Source organism: Lactuca sativa, chromosome 5, assembly GCF_002870075.4.
Source record: "Lactuca sativa cultivar Salinas chromosome 5, Lsat_Salinas_v11, whole genome shotgun sequence".
Lineage (NCBI taxonomy): Eukaryota > Viridiplantae > Streptophyta > Magnoliopsida > Asterales > Asteraceae > Lactuca > Lactuca sativa.
In genome coordinates this window covers 342,736,617-342,758,349 of record NC_056627.2, presented here as the reverse complement: position 1 = coordinate 342,758,349, position 21,733 = coordinate 342,736,617, and positions in this window count along the sequence as shown.

The window sequence follows — 21,733 nt, the reverse complement described above, 5'->3', positions numbered from 1 at the left end:
GCAGCAAGTTGATAGAGGATGCTACGCCTCTCGCAGCAGGGTTGGATAATCTCAGAGGGGAGGATTTGACCTTGTTGCGCAGCTCTCGTATGAGTCTTAATCGTTGCAGGGATGAATCTTTCATTCGAATGATTGACTGATCCATTCGTTGGGACGGGTGCTCAGCACTAAGTTATGGAAATATGAATCATTTAGTATGTACCAGCAGTAGTGACCACCATTGAGAGCGGCTGGAGTGATGGAAAAAAGGGTTAGAGTCACCAGGCAAGGTGTGGTAAGATAATTGGTCGTAGCGGACTTCGAGGACGAAGTCTAGTTTAAGTGGGGGAGAGTTGTAACGCCCTGTTATAAAATATTCTTTTATGGAATTTCAAAGGCCAAGGCCAAGGGCATTTTAGTCCTTTATTAAATTTGGAGTTATTATGCGAGAAGTTTTCGGGCCGGGTTGTGTTGTTAGAAACGTAGGGTTTCTCGTCAACTTTCCGTGGATATAAAGTTCATCAGAAACGGATCTGGAATGAAAGAGTTATGACACTTTGAAGATTTGGCAAGAATGGCCCTTAAAGAGAAAAGTTTGCATTGAAGACCATGCATGCATGTTTGGAACACGCGTGGGTACGCCCAGTGTAATGAGGCAGCTTGGTCGTAGATGTCCAAGGCGTACCCCCAGCGTACGCCTAGCGTACGCCCAACATATGCTAAAAGTTATGAAACCCTAATTTCGGAGTAAACATTATATAAAGGACATTATGGTTCCAACCCTAGCCCCCATATGAGCCTCCCCAACCTCATAAGAAACCCTAGAACGTCCCTACCTTCATTTTATGAGATCTTGACCTTGGAGAACCCATTTTGGTGGATTAAAGCTTGCAAGCAAAGAGAAGAAGGTTGGCAAGGAGGAACCTTTGAAGCTAGAGCTTGTAGATCTGGTATAAGTGCTTCATTTCGGACCTTTGCAAGGTAAAAAGTCTTGAGCATGATGACTAACCTCTTAGACCTCCTTAGTACAAGTTTATAGACCTTTTGGTCCCAAGATTTGGACTTTATGACTTAAGCTCGTTTCTAAGACCAGGGTTGCCTCCCCTAGAGTCATATGAGTCCCAGAAGCAGTAAAGTTCCAACCTTTGTGGTCCTATTAAGTTCATGCATGAGATCTTGTCCCCTTTATGGAAGTAGAAGAGTGTTTTGAGAGTTTGGGTTGGTTTGGGCCATATAAAGTCACCAAGTCAGTGACTTTATGGATTAGGGCATGGAATAAGACCTAGATCTAAGTTTATGGCTCTTGAGTCGGAGTATTAAGTGCTTAATGGGAAGTGTCTTAACAGAGTAAGTACGCCGAGCGTAATTGCAGGTACGCCCCACGTACTCTCTAGCAAGCGAGTACGCTAAGCGTACATTAGAGTACACCCCGCGTAACGCAGTCAGTTGGGCTTATTGCATTTTGGGCCTCGGTGTGGGCTGAGTTGAGACTTAGGGTCCTTGGGCCTTATTGGGCCATCAGAATTCAGTTGCTAAGGACCAAGGATTTAGCATTGGGATTGAGTAAGGTCTAATAAAAGGGCTTTAGACCCAATGGAGCAAATTGGGCCATTAGTGTGCCTTTAGTGGGGCCATGGATGGGCTTAGAAGGAATTAGGGGTTTTGGGGCCATGTTGTGACCCATGCCATAACAGGGGTAAAATGGTCATTTTACCCATAGGAGAATCCCTATTCTGAGTTAGTATTTTCTTTCCCATGATAGTTGGGGAGCAGCCGGGACAGCAGTCGGGGATCTTTCACTCGAGTTTTCAACAGTCAGCATTTCGAGGTGAGTTTCCTTCCAGTAGGAACGGGTCTAAGGCCACAATGCCGACCCGTTTAGCTAGAAGTAGTTTCCGGACTTCGGTCCGATGCAGTAGTTAGTATGTTTGATGCCTTCGTGGCTCAGACAGGATTTATGTGTTATGTGTTCCGGGCTACGGCCCGATGCAGTCTGTAGTATATGTGTGTTCATGCTAGTTGATATGTTTATGTTATGCTTTGTTCAGTTAGTCCGAACTTCGGTCCGATGCAGGGGAAAAGGTCCCAGTCAGTTTCTGGACTTTGGTCCGATGTAGGGGGCAAGGCCCCAGTTAGTCCGGACTTCGGTCCGATGCAGGGGACAAGGTCCCAGTTAGTTTCCAAACTTCGGTCCGATGCAGGGGGCAAGGCCCCAGTTAGTCCGGACTTCGGTCCGATGCAGGGGACAAGGTCCCAGTCAGTTTCCGCACTTCGGTCCGATGCAGGGGGCAAGGCCCCAGTATGTGTTTTATATGTTATTGTATGGTATGTGGTAGTTTAAGGGAGCTCACTAAGCTTCGTGCTTACGGTTTTCAGTTTTGGTTTCAGGTACTCAGTTTTCAAAAGAGGAGCTCGGAGAGATTACAATGCACACACCATAGTCAGTTAGCCTGGGGAATGTTTTACTCTGATAAATAGATTATGTTTTGAACTTAATACTCGAAAGTTATGTTATGACTTATGATACGTTTTTATAAATATGGTCTTAGTAATGTTTTAAAGAAATTTTTAGTCGTGATTTTTGGGTCGTTACAGTTTCACCATCTTTTTGCTTGAAATCCTTCAATTCAATCAAACATTGCTTAACTAAATTGATTTTCATCTTCTCGCTGCCCTGAAACTTTTCTTTTAGATTATTCTAGATTTCCTTTGCAGTTGTAAAACTTCTGACATAGTTATACACCACTGGAGGCAATTCACCATGCAACTCCCTTATGCATCGGTTTTCAAGTTTCTTCATACGACCAGTTTGATTTTCCACACTCATAGTACTAGATGAAGATCCAATTGGTTGTAGGTTTGTTGGAAGAGTAACATTCCCTAAAATGCAAGACCAAAGCTCTTCATCAATTCCATTCAAGTAATCCTGCATACGATTAGACCACTGATCATAGTATTCAGGAATGAGCATAGGAATCTTAGTTGAAGATCCTAGCAGATGAGAGTATGAAGTCATCGAGTTGAGATTGAAGTTCGCCATTGATGTACGGAAGAAAATTTTTGAGAAATCAAAGAGAATTTGAAAGCAAATTGCTGAATTGAACAGAAAAACAACGTAGAATACTCGATTCAACAAATCTATTGCAGAATCAAATCACAACTTAAGATCTAGAAAGCTTTTTCACGTCAAAAGATGCGAAACTTTTTGAACCAGAACTTTGATTCAAAAACCTTTTGAAACAGAGTGAAAGTTAGATCTCAGATCATGATTCCTGTTCTGATACCAATTGAAGAATCATTGAATCAAGTATTAATTAAAATCAGAGTAAAACAAATGCAGAATGAACAAACGATGTAAATAAGATCTGGTTTCTGCTCATTTATGCTTTCAACTTTTACAGAGAAAAATAGACAGGTTCTGTAAAAAACCTTACTAACTCTAGTAAAGTTCCATATTTATAGGGACAGTGAAAGCATACAAAAAATACTAAGGCATTGACAATTAAGCTTTGTACGAAATACACCTTAGTAAATAAACTTAACAAACATACGAAGGGTACAAAAGACTTCGACATATTACAACAAAATTCGACCCTTACACTAAAAAAAATTATTAGAAATATAATAAACATAAGTCCATGGGCTGAACTGTAAAATTTAAATTTCTTTTGGTGATTAAGTCTCGTAAATAGAAAGATGGGGAAACCAAGACGCAAACTCGGGTCCTAGCTAGGGGCATGGAAGGAGAAGATGATAACCATCTAATCACGACATGTTATCTTCCTTTTTTTAATTTATTATTATTATTTTTATCTCTTGACAAAATACTTAACCATAAACTCATTTCATAGTACCCATATCACAAAAGCCCACTATCGAATATCAAAATAATATGGTTTTAAGGATTTCACATTCTCCTTCCAATTTCATGCCAGGAAATGGAAAATGGGAATTTGATTTATTAAGGTAACTAAGTATTTCGTATGTTCACATATGGGTAATATTGTTTTTTTTTGTATTCATTTACCCAACTAACTTGTTTCATTCGTTAACAAATAACCAACATTACCGGCTATTACCTGTTTTGGGTGATGTGGCATCTACATGGCTTCGACGTTGCAATACTCATCACCTACGTGGCATTGAGAAGTGTTTACATTATAAGAAATGTGAGATACGACTGCTTATTAATTAAAACCCTAGATCAATCGATGACATCTTCTTCCTCATCTTTTTCTTCCAAACGACAAGACGAATTACAACCGGAGCATCCATGTGATTGCGACTTGTCATCTCGCGTGAAGACATCAAGAACCCCAGACAATTATGGAAGGAAATTCAGAGTTTGTCAAAACTTACTAGTAAATCATTTTTTTACTTTTTCTTCTTCATCCTCCAATTTAACATGTTTTTATAAATTTCTTGAAGAATGGAAAAAGTCCAAGCTGTAAATTTTGGCAATGGTTGGATGAGGATGAAGGGAGGAAAGATGGAAGAAGGCATTACATGATGAAACCAGAAGAAAGCTACAATCTTACCTTGAAAAATTGTACCTTGGAGAATGAAATCAACATATGTAGGATGAAGATTGAACAAGAGAAGAACAACAATAAACAGGAACTGGACAAAGTCAATTGGAAATTGTTTACTCATAGACTTGCATTGATTGTGTTGTTTCTCTTGTACGTCAAAATGTTGCTTTAAATTATGTGGTTTATTATGATGTAGTATGACTAAATTATGTATGCTTTTGTGATGTTTTGAATGAAAAAGGTTACATTGGATCATTGGAATGGAATTGTACATTTTAATGGAATTGTTATTACATTTGGTATTATGGAAGATGGTAATAAACATTGTAATGGAATTGAATCATTGGAATAGAAGTGTACAAACATTGTAATGGAAATGTGAATCGTTAGAATGGAATTGTACAAAAAATGTAATGGAATTGTGAATCTTTGTAATGGAATTGTGAAACATTGTAATGGAATTGTGATTACACCTGGTATTCTAAAAGATGGTAATAAATTATAAATAATACAAATGGTATTAGAAAGATGTGCAAAAGATAATAATAAATTATAAACATTTCAGGGAACATTGATTTAAAAAACGTGTCAAAAGTTTTACTTAAGACAGTTAAACATTCATTACACCCAAAAGTTGTGCAAAAAGTTAAACACTACACACTTAAACATGCATTTAAGCTATTCTAACTAGATTTCAAAAGATGTTCCAAAAGATTCAAAGTTAAAAGATGTCAGTCAAAGATGCCAAAACATTAACAACAGTCAAAGAAGCCAAAAGTTATTCCAACTCACACGGATTGTCATCACTGCTTCCCTGTTTTCCCTCCCACTTCTTTCTTATCTTAAGTTTTGTAATTCTTTCTGAAGGTTTCCTTGCCCTATGTCCCACTACAACTTGAAAAGTTGGTACTTCCACTTGATCTTGAACTGTAATTTGGTTATAATCTTCAACTTGAACTTGCACTTCAGGTTGAACTTCATCTTGAACTTCAGGGTGAACTTATGCTTACACTTTTAGGGTAAACTTGAGCTTGAACTTCAGGTTGCACATCAGCTTGCACATCATCTTCAAATTCAAAATCAAAAGACTCCACTTCACTTTTAGGTTCCATTTCAACTTCACTGTCACTTTCTATATCAACTTCATGTGCCAATGCAACCTTCACTTTACCTATTTTGCATTACTTGAAAAGTTAAGTTACGCCAAATATATTAAGTTACACAATATATATATATATATATATATATATATATATATATATATATATATATATATATATATATATATATATAACATACCAACTTTCTTAGGTTTCTTTTTCTTTAAACTTGCATTTGATGATTCCTCAATTGGTTTTTGAGGACATGTTCTATTATTCCCACTTTCCCTACATATGTTGCATTTCATCACACTGCCTCCTTTTGTGACTGAATGCTTTTTTCCTTGGGTTTCCCTCTCAATCTGATCCTTTTTTCTTTTTGTTAATGGTCTTCCTGGTAGCCTTCTCCTTTTGGGGGGCAATGGCTTGATGTAGTCTACATGAGGCCACATGTCACTACCATTGAGTGGGTTAATGGTATACCTATAATAGTTTAAGAACATTGTAGTGGTAAATCATGGTGACACATACTCCTCTACATCCCTATTGAGGCTTGCAATGCAAGCATACCCATGCACACAAGGGTAACCTGTTAACTACCAAGTTCTACAAGCACATGTCCTGCTACCAATTTCCACAACATATGCATCATACCCAAGTCAGACTTCATACTGTTGATAACCAGATGGTATAAGTTTCCAAAACCTGTCCACATACATATAATGAAGGACAAACATATATAAGGACAAACATGTTAAAAGACAAACATATATAAGGACAAACATTTTTAAGCACTTACCTTTGAAGATCCTTAAGCTTGGACAACTTCAGTCTAATGGAAGGATGTATGGTTAAATCCTAAGATTGCCCCTTAATCTCCTGTCTATAAAGCCTCTCCATCACATAAATTCGAATTTCTTCTAACATGATGATTAGTGGTCTCTTCTTGGAAGCTTCAATCACTGAGTTAAAACTCTCAGATATACCATTTTCATATGCATCACAAGCCCTATCAGTCTGAAAAATGCTTTACTCCAAGTTTTAGGGTCCCTTTCCATCAAATGATCATAAGCTAGTGGTTCTAATTTCTTGATTTCATTCATATGTTGCTCAAATTTTACAGGGGTGGTAGATGCAACAACATACCAAATAAGCTTTCTAAACAGTTTGCCCTTAAACCTTTTCATGAAGTTAGCACATGTGTACCTAGCACATTACCTATGTTATGTTGTTGGAACCCTTTCCTTCACAGCCTCAAGTAATCCTTGTTAGCAATATACACAAAACATAAACAACAAAAACAAAACATAAGCTCAAATAAAGATGGAAAAATAGAAATTGATTACCTTGTGTTGGTCTGATATTAAGGTTAGTCCATGCCCAACTCCCATTCCAAGGTCCTCAATTAGAAGGTCAATAAACCACTTCCATGTTTCTTTACTTTCCACTGATACAACAGCCCAAACAATAGGATATATATGGTTGTTTGCATCTCTATCTATAGCAGAAAGCAACTGACCTCTGCATATGCCCTTTAGGAAGCAACCATCTAGTCCAATTACCCTCCTACAACCTTCAATCCATCCATCCTTCAATCCCTTGAAACATACATAAAACTTTGAGAAATAAGTGGTTCCATGAGGCATGACATCTACATCTATCTTCACTGTTGATCCAGGGTTAGTCATTTTTATCTCTTCTCCTAGCTCCATGTTTTTGCATAATGTTCATTTAAAGAACCCTCTATCTCATGAAATGCATACTTCCTTGCATTTCTGCATTGTCCAACACTTGCAATCAAATTAAATTTCTTGCTGACTTTAGCTTTCAACTTCCTTATACTCATCTTTGGTTTCTGAAGTATCTGATTCATGAAATGATTTGCTATCCATTTATAGGTAACAATGGACCCAAATTAGAAGATTCTTGCACAATTATGCCTATCATTCAGAGATTTAATCTAGAATGATTTTTCACTGGTCATCCAGGTTTCCCACAACCTAAAGGGACAACCTTTATCCTACTTATTTGTCTTACCTTTACAACATTTTACCAATAACCTTTGATGATCACTTTTTCCATACCATAAATCATATCCATTTTTGACTACATAGTTGGTGATACACAACTTCAATTCCAATGGGTTAGAAAACTTCATACCTAAAACTGGCACCATTTGCTCCCATTCTTGATTCTCATTTCATCCTTATATTTTCCATTGTTTGCTTCCTATTCATCATCATCACTTATATATCCTGAAAGTTTGTCCAAGAATGGGTCTCCAACAATTTTATCAAAAGTATGGACCTCTTCATCACATTCATTTTCATATTCCATTCTCTCTGAAAGTTCAGAATCCTTGTCATCCTCTTCATCCAACTCATCCGACTCATACCCTTTACCATCTACTAACAACTCGTTATCAGCCCAATCAAGAATTGGTTCATTTCCGTGGTCAATGTACACATCTAACTCGCTCTCAAGACTATAAACAGTTTCCATAAACTCTCAATAATCAGCATCACTGTAGATTCTTCTAATACCCTCACACAAGCTTTCCTTTCTAATACAGCAGTAGACATTATCATAGGCTCCTTGGTTAATTTCGTAAGCCACAAAAGAAACTCTTTATACGTAAATCCCCCAAAATCCACATCACGTACACTTTTTTTACAGGGTCTAAGTACACCAATGAGTTTGGCGAAAAGAATCCATTGTAATGAAAATCTACAGATACATACATACCTGTAGATGAGGATGTCATGCTAGCAGTCGACTTCAACTCGTACCATCAATTCCAAATCCTAATCGTCGATTTGTTGTATCGATTGATTTCTCAAAGAAGAAGGTAATCGGGGTGTTTTTGGAGCTTGTCCGAAGCTGACGATGACAAACCCTAATTAAATGAGAGAGAGGTGTAATAGCTACGTAAGATTCCACGTAATGTTTTTAACCGAGCTAAATCAATGTTACCGGCTAAAACATGTAATAGCCGGTAATGTTGGTTATTTGTGAACCACTGAAAAAAGTTAGTTGGGTAAATGAGTACAAAAAAACAATATTACCCATATGTGAATATACGAAATACTTAGTTACCTTAATAAGTCAAATTCCCTATGCAAAATTGGTGATTGTTAGGAGGATTTTTGTAAATAGTGTTTTATTAATTATAGGAAAAAAGATGTCGGGACACCCAGACGTTTTTCTTATCTTTTGATCTCTATCATAAGGAAGACCGAAGACTTTTTAAGATTTTAGGATTAAGGGTCATGGAGTCATGGAATATTGACAGGTGTGGTCATTACTTTTACGTATGTGTTACAATTTGCACCCATAATTCTGACTTAGCCAATCAACCAAATGGACAAGTGGTTCTAACGTGGGACCACTTGCAAATTGATGGGTTATCAGTTATGTATGTTGTAAAATCATGTTCCATAAAAAAAAATAAAAAAAATAAAAAAAAAATACGACCCAACTTTTAATAGATCATATAACTATGAATTGTGTGCTTGATAGGAATGATTTAGACACCTCTTTATCCATCAAGTTTTTTCCTAGGTTTTAGTTAGTTTGGCTATCTTTTTATCGTAAAAAATCTAAATAATTTAACCAATACAATTAAATACATTTATTTATCAAAACAAGTGTCAATGTTTTCTTATATTAAAAGTTCAAATTGAGGGTAAAATTCTCGTTAGAGACGAAAAGAGTATTTTAAGACTAATGTTAGGAGTGTGTTGTATTTTGCAAAATTACATAAATGGTTGTATGTTGGATGATCATGAGACTTGCTAAAAATCTAAATTTTTGATCGATGGAGGAATAATATCACCATTTTTATTCAATATGATATCAAAGTGGATGATTGACTTATTCCATACTAGAAATAATTGAGGAAATTGATAAACGGATTCGTATTTCACAATGATATTCCATGGTCAAACGACAGAATCTCGTGAAATTATTTCATAGAAGTTCATCGAGTCATTCTTATTTTAAAGCAAATCAACTTCAATTATTGAATAATCTACATCATTTCTACTTCTATTGTAACAAAAGATTTCTTTTATACGTGGAAAAGGTTGGTATCAATAATTATAATTTGACATCTTGATAATTCCTCAATATCTTGTTTATTTGCAACAAAATATTAACAAAATAATAATAATAAATCAAGAATTACAACCTTTTTTCATATTAAAAGTTTAATTTTTTTTATTAGCGTTTGAATGTATTCTTTTAGAATATACATTCAATTTATTATAAAAATAAACACTATCCCTTATTTTTTTTTTTAACAAAACAGATTTTTAAATTAACAAAAATTAATTATTTTCTAAAATCTGGAATTTTTCCTTTTTAAAATCTATCTTAATTATTGACTAAAATACATTTACTCATGATAATCCATTTTTGACTTTTGAAGTCTTTTTTCTTCAACTTTAACCTTAAATATTTTTATTTGTGTTATATATTACTTGATAAAACTTATAAAAATGATAAAACATTTAAAATATAATCCATTCATATATTTGGCATCAATTATTACCTATCAAAAACAAAAATATATAAGGTCAAAGTTGGAGAAAAAAGACTTTAAAAATAAAAAATGGACTATCAATTTGGGACGGAAATAGTATAATAAAATTAAATGGTGTTTTTTTTTTAATTTTACAATATTTATTAATCTTTTTTTTTTTAAATAACTAAAATGATTGATCCACCATCAGTTATATATCCACACTATAACTTAGATCTCTCTCTCTCTCTCTCTCTCTCTCTCTCTCTCTCTATATATATATATATATATATATATATATATATATATATATATATATATATATATGAGACCATCATATTTTATAAGATATGAAAACACAATTATAGCCATTTATTTAGGAGATCAAAAAATATATTTTTAAATTCAAAATAAATGAAAATTTTTGAATATTATTTTCGTCATTTAGATTATCCAAAAAATAAAAATAATAAAATAATTACCGTTTTTTTAAATATACATAACATATTCTAATAAAATATTATACTATAAATATTAAAACAAAATTGTTAAAGTATTCAAATATTCTAGTAGAATATTATACTATAAATATTCAAACAATTCTAATAAAATATTAGAATATTCTAACAATTCCAACAATTTTAGTATAATATTAGAATGTTTTAACATATCTGACAAATTTAGTAGCATATTAGAATATTCTAACATTATTCAATTTGAATAATTATAGTGTAATATTCTATTACAACATTTCACGTATATTTCGAAAAAAGCGGTGATTTTTTTTTATAAATTAAATGACGAAAATAATATTAATTTTTTTTTGGATTTTTCCTTATATTTTTCATTTTAGATTTTTTTTTAATCTTCAAGATGAGTGGCTACGATCGCATCCCCAATGTCTCCCAAAATTAGTATAGTCTCGAATATATATATATATATATATATATATATATATATATATATATATATATATATATATATATGGTAATGATCTTTTGCGAACCCATATTTTCCCACAAAACACTATTAAAATGCGAAGTTTTTTTGTGCGATATTATTTTTCAAAAAAAGTGGCATAAAGCACCAAATCGGTCCTATAGAAGCATATTCGCAAATAATAATAATAATAAACTCGAAAAGGTATGTGCATATACGGAACGTGCATATGTGTATTTTTTATGAACTTTATGAATTTCCGATGTTTATGCACATATGCACCTGTGGTATATGCACATTTTTTCTAGATTTTTTTTGCGAACATGATTCTATAGTGTTGATTTGGTGTTTTATATCACTTTTTTTAGAAACAAAATATCACACAAAAAAGTTTGTATTCTAAGAATGGTTCGCATGAAAATATATGTTCGTAAAAGATCATGACCACAAACGCACATGCACACGCACACATACACACACACACACACACACACACACACACACATATATATATATATATATATATATATATAACCAAAAATAAAACAAAGTTATTATCATACAACGAGTAGGATAACAAACGAACAACAAGCTGCGCCGCTAAACCTTTTTGTATGGTAAAATCATTTCTTTTGAAGACTACATCTATAGATCTAGGGGATATAACATTTTTATGCATGATTCGTTGTACTCTATTAAGAAGCTCCACCACATCCGGTGCGAGGAGACCAAACGTTCAAATGCAAATGGTATGAAGATGTGTTGATTTTTCATGTTTGGTGACTTTGCATGTAGCAACTTTTAAAACAGGTTGTCCCGCTGTGAAACCCCCAACCGTCAAGCCAATGAGAGGGGATACCTCTGTAAACGAACCGAACGACACAAACGAGAGCTTGTTCATGTCCGTTCGTTTAAGTTAGACGAACAAATGAAAGAACACGAACAGAAAAATGAAAAAGTTTTCTTGTTCATTTTTGTTCGTTTAACAAATTACAATGTTCATGTTCATTCGTTTATGTTCGTGAACATGCTAAACGAACATAACCGAACGAACATAAATGAACTTAGATAATCAAACGTAATTGAACACATAATCATCATTATCATACATACTTATAAAGCTAGCATTTTTTTCTTGAATCTCATGCATTTGAAACCCCCTTTTTAACTTTCTCAAACCACATTCATTTGAAACCCCCTTTGTTAACTAATGTAACTCAAAAGTTTTCTCAATTATGATTTAACACTCAAAATTTTTCTAACTTATATTATGTTTAATTAGCATTTAGTGAAAAGTTTACTATAAAAAGGTCAATCTTTTGTGTCTTTTGTTTTTTATAAAATCTTACATGTAAGAAGGATTTGAAGATATTATGATTCAAAAGTTTTCATATAGTTGAAACATTCACGATCCAAATATGATGATTTGAAGAAATGGGTTATGTCGCATCGATGGTAATTGTAGTATGATTTTTTCTTTCAACCAAAACAAATGAAACTTTTCTATTCTTTCTTTATATTCAGTTTCTCATTTAATCTTTATATGTGATTTGTGTGTATCACTCAATCTTGAATGTGACTCTCCAAACATCAATGTTTTGCTTGGAATATCTTTATGATTCTTCTTTTTTCAAGAAAAATATTTTGTTGCAGGTTAGTGAAGAATTATCATCAAGTTTCTATGGTTGAATGGTGTTAAATGAAGAAAGAAGATTCATAAAATGGATATATGTTTTTTTGTTTGAGCAAAGTTGACGAATGTTAGTTTTTTCTTTTGATTTAGATGTATGTTTATGTAACATCTTTATTTATATATTTAACCACCCAATGCTCTTATTTATTTGATTGTAGTTTTTCTATTTTGGTTATGTTTATTTTCTATTATTTTTTGTTGGGTTATCCTACACAACATATTTAAAAGACAATATTTAAAAGATAACATAATTTTGAATATTTGATATATAATTATGATAGACTTATCATGATATGTTCTTCATATAAAAATAATTTAGGAAAATTTTGAATATTAATAATTTTTTTTATTGAATCATTTAATGATTATCTTAAATTAGATAAAATTTAAATAAATAGTATGTAAGTCATTAAATTATATTTTTGAATAATTGTATTTAGAATAATCAATTTTATGAAATATTAATCTATCAACAATAATATTGAAACATTTTTGAAACTATATTGCCTTTGGAGATGTTCTTGGTTTTGATGCAACTTACCGAACAAACAATTAAGTGACTCCATAATTTACTTATATTTTCAAATTATTTAATTTACAAATATTAGAATAGTGGATCATTATTTTTAATTATGTATCATTATATTTTTTGAATATAAATTTTTAAATAAAAGATTCAAAAATCAATTGAATCTTTAAGGTAATTATAATTTGAATCATCAAATTTATAATCATTATTAATAGTGAATCATTTAGGAAAATTTTGAATATTTAATCATTTTTTTTATTGAATCATTTAATGATTATCTTAAATTAGGTCAAATTTAAATAAATAGTATCTAAGTCATTAAATTATATTTTTGAATCATTGTATTTAGAATCATTAATTTTATGAAATATTAATATGTTAACAATAATAATTATATTTTTGAAATTTTATATATAAAAATAACTTGGATCACTACTTTAATAATATTAAAACGTTAAATAAATAATTTTCATCATTACTAAAAATTTTAAATAAATAATTTGAGTCATTACTACAAATTTGAATAAATAAATTGTCATTTCTTTGTTTTACAGATATATGATGATTTTTGTACCATTTACTGGTATAGATAATCATAAACGATGCATAACTTTTGGAGTTAGGTTACTTTCAAGTGAAAGCATTGAATCTTACTCATGGCTACTACATGCTTTCAAAAAAGCATTTCTCAAAGAGCCAAATGTGATTGTAACATATCAAGATACTGCAATTTTACAAGCAGTACCAGTTGTATTCAAGAGTGCAAGACATAGATTCTATATGTGGCACATATCACAAAAATTTACTGACAAGGTTAGTATAAAATTATAAAAAGTTTTTTATTTAATATAAATGTTTTTTTAATTATATATATATGTATGTAGTTGGGAAATCATATGACAAAAAGAGATGTTTTGAAAAAGTTGAGTGATCTAATTTGGAATGAAACAATACTTAAAGAAGAATTTGAATCAACATGGAAAAACTTAATGGATGAGTTTCACTTAAATGAAAACAATTGGTTTAACGAGATGTACAAAATGAGAGATTTATGAATTCCTTCTTATTTAAAAGAATGCACATTCTTTGGATTGATGAGGAATTTTAAATTTGAATTAACATAAATTTTATGCAGACAATGTTTCTATGTTTTAAGAATGGAAAGTGTGGAGAGTTATCCAAAAGCATATTTAACAAAAAGATGGACAAAAGATGTGGTACCACGATACATGTATATGTATAAAATACCAAATGTCCATATAAAAGAAAAGAAAGAAGAAATTTAATCAGTTATACGAGAAATAGAATTTACAATGAAGCTCTGCATTGATAGGCTTGTGAATGATCTTGATAAATTTATCTTGTTCAGAGATGAAATGAATGAGAAGATGACAAAGGTTCAAAAAAATGCAAAATCAATGAAAAACACATAAGTTATTGAGACTTTGATTGGTATGGAGCAGAAGGTAAAAGTAAACATATTACCTCCTACATTAATCAATAACAAAGTTGTTCGAAAAACAAAAAAAAGAATGAAGGGAAGAAGGATATTGTTGCTGAAAAAGCAAACAAGGATGGGAGAAAATGTCATAAATGTGGTAAATACATAAAATACGACACACGTGAAAAACATGATGCACGTAATTGTCACAAATTTGCAACAGAAGGCGCGACATCTAATGTTTGATAGATATTAAATTTGTTTGATATATTTTTAACAAAAGAACTTTGTTACCACACTAGGTAAAGTATAGTGAGAAGACTCACCTCAAATGTCTCGGTATAAATATAACACAAAGCAAATATTCTCATAAATATAACTCTCGAGACTAGACTCAACCCTCTCTAGGTGAAAGACCATTTTACCCCTCTATCATCTCAAAGGCCACATTGTTGACCAAACCCTAAAAGTCAACAAAAGTCAACGGTCAAACTTTGACCCGACTCGTCGAGTCTACACGTGTCTACTGACTCTCTTAGTCCCTCTTGGCACGTCAAGTCCCTCCCCTTACTCGACGAGTCACCTGGCATGAATCGCGGGGACACCCCGACTCAACTCGCCGAGTCTCAAGAACAACTCGGCGAGTTCTGCCTTGAACTTCAGTCCTCTAACTTTCCTTGACTCACCGAGTTATTTCCCCAACTCGGGAAGTCTACTCACTGAGTCATTTACGGGAAACCCTCACCCTACTTGCCGAGTCTGATCTTTGGACTCGGCGAGTTCATGCCATGCACAAACTCCATAGACCTCCTGAGGTCAGATCTGTTCCTTTAATTCATAGATCTGACCTTCCCAAGCATGATTATCACGTAAAGTTCAGACCTTGACACTCATATAACATCTAAATGGTCTAACTTGGTGATTTAGCCCCAAAAGGACCTCCTAAGCTCATGGCTCTCAAAATAACTCATAAAGCTCAAATGGTTAAGGTCTCTGGACCTCTTTGGGTCTAGATCCAAAGCATATACTCGAGAAGGGACCAATTGCTCCACTTATCCATCCTCTAAAGGGGTTAGAAAACCCTAACTCTAAGAATCAACACCAAAACTGAAGAAGGTCCTAAATAATACCTCAATATGAACTCTATGAACTCTGAAGTCACCAAGATCGCACCTCCTTCAGCCTCCTCTTGCCTTGGTAACCTCTTTCTTGCAAATACACCAACAAAAGATCAAGAATGGCCTCTCTTTCCTCACAAACGCTCTAGATCTCTTACGGTTTCTCTCTGGGTTTGGTAGTCGCAAATGACGACCCTAAGGGCCTTTAAATAGGTCTCAAACCCAAGAAATTAGGGTTTCATTAAACAACGTGGACTCGCCGAGTCCACTCATGAGCTCGCCGAGTCCGGCTGTGAACCCGGATACTGATCCGCGACCATACTCGGCGAGTCTAAACACCAACTCGTCGAGTCCCCTCTCAATCTCCAAAAATAAAAGGAATAATTAATATACCTGGGAATCCGGGTGTTACAGAAGTTATGGCCCGTCGAAGTTTTATGGCAAAACCAGCATGACACCGGGAGACATAAATAGTGAATTTACGATAGAGGACATTTTGTCCTTAGTGATATAAAAAAATTTGTAGTATATGTTAAACCGAGAGCGTGCATAAAAAGAACGCCCAAATCTGACTTTGTATGAGGAAGTTATGAATTTTCTAAGATTTGGCATGACAGTGCACGGTCCAAAACTCAAATTTTAGATCGAGCGATTTTTGGCCTACATGACCTAATGAGAGTTGAATATCTCATTAATAGGAAGTCAACGATAAAAAGACAGACGAAAACGGAGTCCATATGAAAGAGTTACGGAATTTTCGCGGTCATTTAACATTATAATCTCCTCCTACTGTTAAATTTAAGATCGGCCGAGAATTAGCCAACATAGTCAAAATGAAAGTTGTAGATCTTACTTTTACCTACTCGTGGATATAAAGAACGTCAAAAACGGAGCTCGTATGCGAAAGTTACGGATTTTAGAAGTCGGAAATGTGCTGTGCGAAAATGGGTGACGTGGCACAATCTTGGCCATTGTTTTCTCCCCAAGTCTTGCCACCAGATGGTGACATGTGGCACCAAGTATAGCCATATTTCACCCTATAAATAGAACCTCTCTCACCCTCATTTTCCTCACACCTTTCCCATTCTTTCTTCTCTCTACACTCTCTCTAAACCTCCCAAAACTCCACTAGTGCTAGAAGAAAGCCCCGGAGTGCTCGACGGCTCCGAGAAGAAGAGCTTTCGGCTCGGAAGTTCTGCCCTTACAGAGCCCGGCTTCTAGCCAAACCCCCTTGTAGGTAAGATACACCTACCTAATTTTTAATATAGATTTTATTTAAATATAGTAACGTTATTAGGACCTTATAATAATTATTTGAGCTATTATCATGGGTTATATAAATGTCGTTATAATATCTTTTTAACCACTCGCGGCATAGGGAATCCGGTTTGAAGGGCCACCTGGGTTGTTGGATTTCAGAAGTGCTATATGCCAAAAGGATCTTGCCCTCCGGTGTTTCATGTCTAACCCCTGTCTGTACATAGTGGCTGAAGAGTATTGTTTAATGCTTATATAATAGTAATAATAGCTAAACTATTAATTAGTCTCGTTGAATATTAGACTAAACTCTAGTGGAAATGATACCGGGTTTTGTCAATGGGAATTTGTTTTAAAGTAAATGAAGTGTTGTCTGAGTACCGGGTCACCACCTTTGCAGGTGAGTGCATAGTCCCTTTCATGAACAAGATTTTAATACAAGTATTGATTGAAGTATTAGTTATATGTTTATGTGCGAGTTAATTGATGTTGCCTGAAATACGTGTTAAAGAACATACCTGATTATATATTATGATTTACGATAAAGAGTAAACATAAATTAATTATGAAGAATATTGGGTAGTATTTTCTTACGAGTACGAGTGAGTTATACTTAGAGAATAGAACTTTAGTATATGTCATTGATCCGGGAGCATGGATTAGACATAGTCATTGTCCCTAGTCCGAGAGTATGGATTGGACATAGTCAACTGTCATTAATCCGGGAGTATGTATTAAGACATAGTCAGTTCTCCTTAGTCCGGGAGTATGGATTAAGACATAGTCAGTCGTCCTCAGTCCGAGAGTATGGATAGGACATAGTTATTCGTCGTTAATCTGGGAGAATGGATTTACACATAGACACTTGTCCCTAATCCGAGAGTATGGAATGGGCACAATTATTGATCCGAGAGCATGAATTAGATCCGAGAGTATGGGTTAAGTAACAGGTAAAATTTAAGGTCCGAGAGTATGGATAGTCTCATTGTAAGGATTAACGGGGTGGGGTAAGAGTTGCTTATATATATATATATATATATATATATATATATATATATATATATATATATATATATGGTGAAATTGTATATTTTGTGAGTCCTAAATTATATATATGATATAACATTGTGGGATTGAAATCCCTGTGTACTCACCAGGTTTCCCAACCTGACCCACTCAAGCTTATTTGTATTACAGGTGTCGATATGAAGTTACATTAAACTGAGAGATTAAAGAGATGTAGATCACTAGTGTAAATGAATGTAAGTTCTGTTTATGCTTATGTTTTTGTATTGACGATGACATCCCAAATGTTTTAAAATGAATAAGAATACATTTATTCGGAAATGTTTTGATAACGTATTTATCATGTTTTACTGGGAACAAATTCCGCAACATTTTCACTAAAAGAGGTACTCTGATTTTTATAAAGTATAAAAAAAATCGGTCTTTTCTGGACGTGAGAATGGGGATGTCACACTCAACATATACACAAAATAATATAACAACATAAGTCACAAAGACAGAATGCATAATAACACATATCTCAGTATAAGCAGATAAGACCCTCCGGTCAACAATACAAATAAAATTCTCTGGTCAGTAACATGAATAAGACCCTCCGGTCACACATAAATTACCACACATGTAATGATAGTGAGAAGACTCACCTGAATCGAAGAACCCTGAAACACTACAACATGATCCCTTATCTGTACTACTCATACCACGAATCCACTAATACCAGAATGATATAAAATATTAATTAATAACCCAAAACCCTCAAATTTGACCCAAGGTCAAACTTAGTCAAAAGTCACGGTCAACGAAAGTCAACTTCAAGCTGAGTACGGCTAACGTACTCAGCTCGTACGCATGGCGTACTCACCATCCAGAACTGGGACCCCATATGAGTACGCGCAACGTACCCGAAGGTACGCCCGACGTACTCGGCCAAAAGGCACTTTTCCATTAAGTGATTAATCTCTTAATTCCTTTCATCTAACACTCAGATCTAGTCCCACAACATCATTCTAAGTCATAAAGTTTCCACTTTTATGGCTTTCCCGGCCTATAAAAGGTCCAAAAGCCAAACCTTAACTTATTAATCCATTAAGACATCATGACACTTTCATGGAAGGTATATAAGGATCAAGATCACATTTTTATGGATCCTAAAAGCTCTATAATGGATAAAGTTTCCAACTTTATCCATCATAATGGTCCAAACCACCAAGATCTAGCCTTTAAGCATGAAATAAGACCAAAAATGCATCTTTTTCAACTTAATTCATTAAGTCCAAGTCTCCAACCTTCATATTTGAATTACAATGATGTTTAGATGGATAAAGTTTCCAACTTTATTCATAACAAGCTCACAAACTTTCAAGATCTAAACTTTATGCACTAAAATGACCAAAAGCTCATAACACCCAAAACTAGCCAGATCTAACAAATGCATCATCAAGATTCAAACTTTATACCTCTAGAAGATAGATCAAGGTGAACAAAGTCCAGATCCACAAGCTCCAATGCAACCAAGACTTATCTAAGAAGTTCCTTCTTCTCCAAGGTGCACCATGTATACTCCAAAGCACTAAAAACACCTTCTCTTAGCTCACAAGGCTCAACTAGGGTTAGGGTTTCATGGAAGGGGTGTTGGAGGGATGGAGGCCGAGAATGGAGTGGGTTTGGGGGAGTTAAGGAGATTAAATAGGGCTAAAACCACGAAAATAAGGTTTGGGCACTGATTGCGTGCGCCCAACGTACTCCTGGTACGCCTAGTGTGCTCAAGATTCCCTCAGTATGCCCAACATACACCTTTTTGTACGCCCAACGTACTCAGCTTGTCCCAAAACCACCCAAACTTCAAACGGCCATAACTTTTTCGTTCTAACTTTGATTTTGACGTTCTTTATATCCACGGAAAGGTATATTGAGGAACTCTACAACCCTATCTAGTTACTTTTGACTTAAAATGCATCGAAATAAAATCCATAATTCACAAAAGAAGTCTGAAACACTGCTTTCCCATTTTACCCTTTGACTCCAAAGCGTAAACCAAACTATTGGATCACATAACAACCAAATGGGCCTAAACCTCTCTTCTTTAAAGCCTGAAAACCTTTTCATACCCGAACTACGGCCCACGAGCATTAAATCACAGAACAATCTGAAATAGGATGTTACACAACAAAGCCCCTACATTGTTAGTTGTAGAAAAAAGTTTTTGTGAGTTGTCGCTTTAAAAAGAAAATGACTCATTCATGTAAATTAATTATTATTATTATTTGCAAAAATAAGATTTTAGGGATCAAGTATGTCGGTTTTTATTAGTTTTAGGGTGTTTGATCGGTCATGTTGAAATCTAATTTTTGCAAACCTTATTAGAAATTTGGGGTAAGAATGACACTTAGAATTCTAAAAATCGTGTTATACACTTTCAAATCAAAGTATTTTGATGGTACTCCGAAATCCTCAATTGGATAAGACTTAGAAAAATCAGAGAACGAGAACAAAGAATGATTAGTACGATTTTTGTGTACCAACTAGATATGACCAAAACAGATTATCTCTTATATGTTTGAAAACTCTCACCAACAATTTTATGTCCTAAAATTGTCTAAACTTCCATTAGGCAGTTTGTAATAGTTAGAAAATGTCACAAATTTCGTTTTTTCTGTAAGGGTCAAAATAAAGTCAAAAATCAGCTCGGCCCAAGCTAGGGGGCAGACTCTTGGACTCCACCAGGGGTTGCCGCCTCTTGGACCCTGTTCCTAGGGGTACTGCCTGCAGATCCCCGTTCGTGCAAGGGCTTCACCCCTAAATGACAATCTACTTTGAATCTTGAATAAACTTAAACAAGTGTGTACTCCGCAACTTCCTTACTTGTTTAATATTCATCAATTTTGATTTTGGTCAACAAGTCAATCCATTACACTTAAATAGAATTAGTGAAACATTCACCAACAAACCCATCGTTTTTTATTGGTTCTACCCGATCAAAATGGAAGCATGTTTGAAAAATGATCTTAGAGTGTCTAGGGTTGGGCCAGGAGGGTCTCTTAATGCCTTTTTTTTCTCATCGGAGTTATTTCACAAAGACTTGTCATGGTAAGGAAGAAAAGCGGGGGGGGGGGGGGGGGGGGGGGGGGGTGGCGGGGGGGGACATGCACACTTGGAGAGCGAGAGTTGTATGTTGCGTTCGGGAAGGATGCATCGCTCCCGAAAAGGAATCTATTGATTCTCTCTCAATTGGTTGGACCATAGGTGTGGTGATTTATTTCACGGGTGAAGTCTCTGAACGTCCAGCTACGCCAGGATAAGAATAGATAAAATGCCGACTCTTTCATGCATGCTCCACATGGTTTGGGGATATAGCTCAGTTGGTAAAGATCCGTCATATATATTGTTGACTTTTTAGCATTTCATGTTTCCTTTAATTAGAAATCACGTACATTTAGGTTATAGATTGACCTCCGGTTTCCACACCCCACAACCTTAATTACCATGTCAATAAGTTATTATATCAGTTAATAAATATTACAGTTAAAAACTTGAATTGGAAGCTAATGTCTATCGTTTATCCTACCATCATTTTGCTAAAAGGGTTATTCATAATTG